Source organism: Pleurodeles waltl, chromosome 12 (genome assembly GCF_031143425.1).
Source record: "Pleurodeles waltl isolate 20211129_DDA chromosome 12, aPleWal1.hap1.20221129, whole genome shotgun sequence".
NCBI classification, from domain to species: Eukaryota; Metazoa; Chordata; class Amphibia; order Caudata; family Salamandridae; genus Pleurodeles; species Pleurodeles waltl.
This window is the reverse complement of record NC_090451.1, coordinates 593,040,122-593,046,121: the sequence shown is the minus strand read 5'-3', so window position 1 is coordinate 593,046,121 and position 6,000 is coordinate 593,040,122.

The window sequence follows — 6,000 nt, the reverse complement described above, 5'->3', positions numbered from 1 at the left end:
TTCTAGAACCCATCCATTGTGGGGAATTTGTGTGTATGTCAAAGCACATATATTGTCACTCACATCTTCTAAACTAGCTGTAGCCCTGAACATGTGTGAGTCTTGATTTTCGAGCTGTTTCTAAACATGGGGGCGTATCTCAAACTAAGAGCAAATCACCACAGCAAGCCAAAGTGATGCAGTGCACTGCATGAAATGAAGAGAACAGGATTGCCCCATATCTAGCTAGATATGGGACATTCCTGCCCTCCTTCTCTTAAGCAGCACAGTGCAGCACAGCATGCTGCCTTGCTCTGTTCTGCTGTATGAAAGTTTGTTAAATCTTACCATTAGTGTATGATGGATCACAATGTTCCCAATAAGTCAGTCCCTCAGGCAATTCTCAAATTGATATGTGTTGCAGATATGCACTAGCATGCAGAGTGGCAGCACTTTGCTGAAACAAATGTTGCAGCAGATACCATCTCAGATGATCAGAGACATCTGTAATGGCCAAAGGCCTAGCCTCAGGTGTAGATGTCAAAATATAGGCCCTCATTACAAACCTGGCGGTCGGTGTTAAAGCAGCGGTAAGACCGCCAACAGGCCGGCGGTAAAAAAAAATGGAATCACGACCATGGCGGAAACAACCAACATAGACAGCCACTTTAACACTCCGACCGCCACGGCGGTACAAACAAACAGTTTGGCGGTCACCACCAACAGACAGATGGAAGACAATGTACCGCCCACGCTATTATGAGAGGCCAATCCACCACATTTTCCGGGGCGGAACCAACGCGAACAAAAACACGGTGGAAACAGGACTTGGAAGGGAAAACACTCACCTCTACACATTCACGAGGAACCAGGATGCCATGGAGCCGGAACTCCAAATTCTCCCTGCTATAGTATTCCTGCTCCTCTACCAGGAGCACGAAAGACGGCGGCGACGACCACAGTGAGTACTGCACCTACAACACGGGAGGGGGAGGGAAAAGAGAGCGACACACACATGCAACTCGCAAAATCCCCACCCCCACCCTCACCCACAACAACATACACACAAATACATGCTGCAACATTACATTGACCCCCCCCCCACCCTGGAAGAACGCAAGGACAAAAGGAAATGAGTTGAACGATTGTAATAAACAAAAATCCATTAGTCAAAACTTAAAATACAGAATAAACAATTAGGTACACCAACTACACAAGTCCGGATAATGCACCATTCATAGTCCGTGGACCACTGGGCCCAAAATGCATGGGCGAGGCCCACACTCGATACCAGACTCCAAATGGAGAGAACACTGCAGGGGCATCAGATCGAAATGAAACAGGCACCTCAGGGGGAAGGGAAGAGGGGGCACCTCAGCCGGATGAGTGCACAACACCAGCTCCACGGGGGCTCCATGCCCATTGATGTATCCTGGGGAGTGCAAAGCCACAGTCTCTTAAGTCTCTCCAGTGGCGGGTTTGCCCACTGCTTTATCCTGGGGAGTGCAAAGCCACAGTCTCTCAAGTCTCTCCAGTGGGTGGTTTGCCCACTGCTCTATCCTGGGGAGTGCAAAGCCACAGTCTCTCAAGTGGACAACAGTCTCCACTGGTTCTGGAGGGGACTTTGTGCCCAGAGTGCTTCATCCTGCCAAGGACTGAGGTAGTGGATTTATCTCTCCACTGGTTCTGGAGGGGGCTTTGTGCCCAGAGTGCTTCATCCTGCCAAGGACTGAGGTAGTGGATGTGAATATCCACTGGTTCTGAAGGGGGCTTGGTGCCCAGAGTGCTTCATCCTGCCAAGGACTGAGGTAGTGGATGTCTTTCTCCACTGGTTCTGGAGGGGGCTTTGTGCCCAGAGTGCTTCATCCTGCCAAGGACTGAGATAGGGGATGTCTTTCTCCACTGGTTCTGGAAGGGGCTTTGTGCCCAGAGTGCTTCATCCTGCCAAGGACTGAGGTAGTGGATGTGACTATCCACTGGTTCTGGAGGAAGCTTTGTGCCCAGAGTGCTTCATCCTGCCAAGGACTGAGGTAGTGGATGTATCTCTCCACTGGTTCTGGAGGGGGCTTTGTGCCCAGAGTGCTTCATCCTGCTAAGGACTGAGGTAGTGGATGTCTTTCTCCACTGGTTCTGGAGGGGGCTTGGTGCCCAGAGTGCTTCATCCTGCCAAGGACTGAGGTAGTGGATGTCTTTCTCCACTGGTTCTGGAGGGGGCTTGGTGCCCAGAGTGCTTCATCCTGCCAAGGACTGAGCTAGTGGATGTGATACTCCACTGACGGTGGTGCAACATGCAAGCTGCCCAGGCTCCTGGAACTGACCACCAGCCTCGGACGACTGACCACTGGGGATGGCAGCCATGTATGCGGTGGTGCCACTGGCACAAGAAGTCGCGGGGCCGCTGGCGGTGCTGGCAGCGGTGTGTCAGTAGCGGCGGTGCTTGCGGTGGACTCTGTGGCATCAGTGCTGGCGGCGGGCTCTGTGGCATTGGTGCTGGTGGCGGGCACTGTGGCATCCGTGCTGGCGGCGGTCTTTGTGGCATCTGTTCTGGCGGCGGTCTTTGTGGCGGCGGTGCTGGTGGCAGGCTCAGTGACTGCTGTGCTGGTGGCGGGCTCAGTGACTTCGGTGCTGGTGGCGGGCTCAGTGACTGCAGTGCTGGTGGCGGGCTCAGTGACTGCGGTGCTGGTGGGGGTGCGTGTGGCGGTACGTGTGGCGGTGCAGGTGACGGTGCTGGTGGCGGTCTTGTTCGCAGTGCAGGTTGGCGTCGACGTGGACCTGCCCTTGATTTTCTGGCCCTTCCCCACATTGGATGGTGGCGCAGCTGTCTTGCCACTATCCACTTTTGTTTTGCCTGAGCCCTTGGTGGCAGGTGTTTTCACCTTCTCCATCCGGGATGTGGGCAACTTTTTGACTTTGGAGGTGGCGGAATGTCCTTGCCCTCGCTCCGTGGAACACTGGCATCCCTGTTGCTTGGCGCACTCCAAAAGCCCCCAGTTGCTGGAACCATTGTGCCCAGTGATGTGGTGACTGAGGTGCTGGGTTTGGACCTGGAAAAGCAGGCCCTAGGGGACGGATGGGGGGGAGGTGTAGGGAAGAGGTCAACATTAGATAGGAAAAGCTTTTTAGGCACACTGGGACGGGAAGATGGAGGGGGTTTGGGAGTGGAGGAAGAGGTAGTGGTTGTATGAGGTGTACGTTTGTTGACTTTGGATGAAGGTGCATGGGCTGGAGGCTGTTGTGAGGTGGATGGCTGTTGGGTGGGTGTGTGGCTGCGTTTGTGTACTTTGGGAGGAGGGCTCACAGACACACTGGTAGAGGACACAGGGGATGTGTGAATGTTAGTGGGGGTGGTGGGTGCACGTGAGCGGTGTGTGGTGATGGGCGTGCTGGTGATGGAGGTTGTGGCTGAAGATGTAGTGCATGCAGGTGTGAGTGGAGACGAGACAGGGAGGGAGGAGGGAGACGTGGAGGAGGGGGACACAGTGGAGGCAGTGGATGTTGGTATGTGTGCATCGGTATGATGCTTGTGTGAGTGCCTGTGGGATGTGTGGTGCTTATGTTTACCAGAGCCACCCTTGTGTGTTGAGCTGTGTGCATGCTGGTCTGATGGTGTGCTTGGGATAGGCTGAGGTAGAGGGGATTGGGACTGGGTGGAGGAAGTTGAATGGGGGAGGCTGGACACGGGGACAATCGCTGCCATCAGTGCTGAGGCCAAAGCCTGAAATGCTCTCTGTGGGGCTGCCTGGCCAGAATGAATGCCCTCCAGGTTTGCATTTGTTTGTTGCAAATGCCTCTCTACACCCTGGATGGCATTCAGAATGGTAGACTGCCCAACAGTGAGGGATCTCAGGAGGTCAGTAGCCTCCTCACTGAGGGCAGCAGGGCTGACTGGGGCAAGGCCTGAGGTGCCTGGGGCGAAGGTGATGCCCACCCTCCTGGGTGAGAGACCACAGGACACATGCTGAGGGGCTGCTGGGAGGGCGGTGCTGGTGGGGGGGTGGCAGCTGTACCTGTTGATGCAGGGGCACAGAGGGGTCCGCCACCCATCAGAGGAAGAGTCGCTGTCACTGACGTCACCTCCTGTCTCCGCCGTGGAGCCCTCGCCCTCCGTCCCACTGGTGGCTTCAGACTCCGTTGTCTCGCCCTCCAGGGCCATGTGGGATGCAGCTCCCTCCTGCTCCGGTGGCACTGCTCCTCTGCCTGATTATAATAATGCACACAAGTACAGGGAGACCACAAAAGGCGGGGGAAGACAGAAGAAAGACATGTTCAGTGCATGCAATACCGCTACTGTTGGCAGACACTACAGACACAGCAGCCTTCTGCACTACGCCATGCACTTCCCTAATTAATCACAGGGACATGGGGTACAAGACTTATGCCCGATTGCTGCACACATGGAAGTCACAGGAGCCTGACTAGGTGTAGTTGGCTCTTACCACTGGTGGGATTGGGGTGCCACATAGCCTGCCTGACGAAGGGACCTTGCCTACAAAACTCGCCCTGGCCTAGGGGAACCCACAGCCCACCTCCCCCACCCAGACATCTCTCAATGCGCGCAGAGTCAGTTGGATGTGACTGTACTCACCCCCTTGTGGCTGCTGTGATGCCCTCAAGCGCCCATCCAACTCCGGATAGGCCACCACCAGGATCCGGAACATCAGGAGGGTCATAGTGTGACGGGCACCCCTCCCACGTTGGGAGGCCATCCTCAGCTGGGCCTCCGCTGTCTTCTTGCTCCAGTGGCGAATGTCCTCCCATCTTTTACGGCAGAGGGTGCTCCATCTGTGGTGGACCCCCAGGATCCGGACGTCCTTGGCGATGGCACGCCAAATATCCTTCTTCTGGTGGGCACTGACCTAGAGGAATAGTACAGGGGAAACGGATAATCTTTAACCGTCCGGATCGTCACAGTCATTGACCCACGTTCCCACCCTTTCCCTGACGCACATACACTCACCGTCCGCTCATGCAGGCCTCAGTCCCCCCCGTATCTTCCATCCACACCACCCCAAACAGGTATTGCCCATACAGCATGCTCACAGTGTACTCACCTGTTTGTCTGGAGGACCGTAGAGTAGCGTGTACTGGGGGAGGACCCCATCCACTAACTTCTCCAACTCCTCTGAAGTGAAGGCAGGGGCCCTTTCCCCAGACACATGAGCCATCGTCGCTTCCAGACTGAGGTCACAGCAGCACTTGCAGTGTAGGTCCTCTCCTGTCGAAGGTCAGGTATCAAGTGAGTGAACAGACAGAAAATGGTGGTCACGTCCGCGGCGGTGCGAACCGTCACTGCCGGCATACATCGTCATTGGCTCCTGGGACCCATAGGGTCCAATGTCAACCAATGGAGGATTGCGCCGCGGTCTTCAACCGCCTACCGTGACAGTGTACAACGCCAGCGCAGTTACCTCATATCCCCTTGTCCCACCTTACAAGTCCGACAGCCGCCATTTCAGGGGGCCACATGGCATTAATATTAAATGCGTCACACCTATCTAGGCCTTGCATAAACACAGTAACAGGCACATTGCGGATTGACTAATGTGCGCAATAAATATTTTTTTTAATACCTCAGACCTCAGTGTTGGCTGACTCTCTGCTCGCTGTTCTCGTCCATAGGGCACGTCCGCTGGGGCAAGTGAGGAGATGGCGGCATCTTCCGGTGTACAGACCGCTGGTGGACCTGTCGACAATGGAAGACAGACACATCATTATCACTTACAGACTTGATCGTGCCACAATCCAGGAACTGTGTGCCCAGTTGGAGCCAGACCTGATGTCAGCTATCCGCCATCCCACAGGAATCCTCCCTCTAGTGCAGGTCCTGTCAGTACTCCATTTCCTGGCAAGTGGGTCTTTTCAAACAACAGTGGCCATTGCATCAGGGATGTCCCAGTCTATGGTCTCAAACTTGTTGTCCAGAGTGTTGTCTGCCTTGCTGAAACACATGCGCAGCTACATCGTTTTCCTCAGGTGGAGGATTTGCCCACAGTGAAAGGTGACTTCTATGCCCTGGGACAT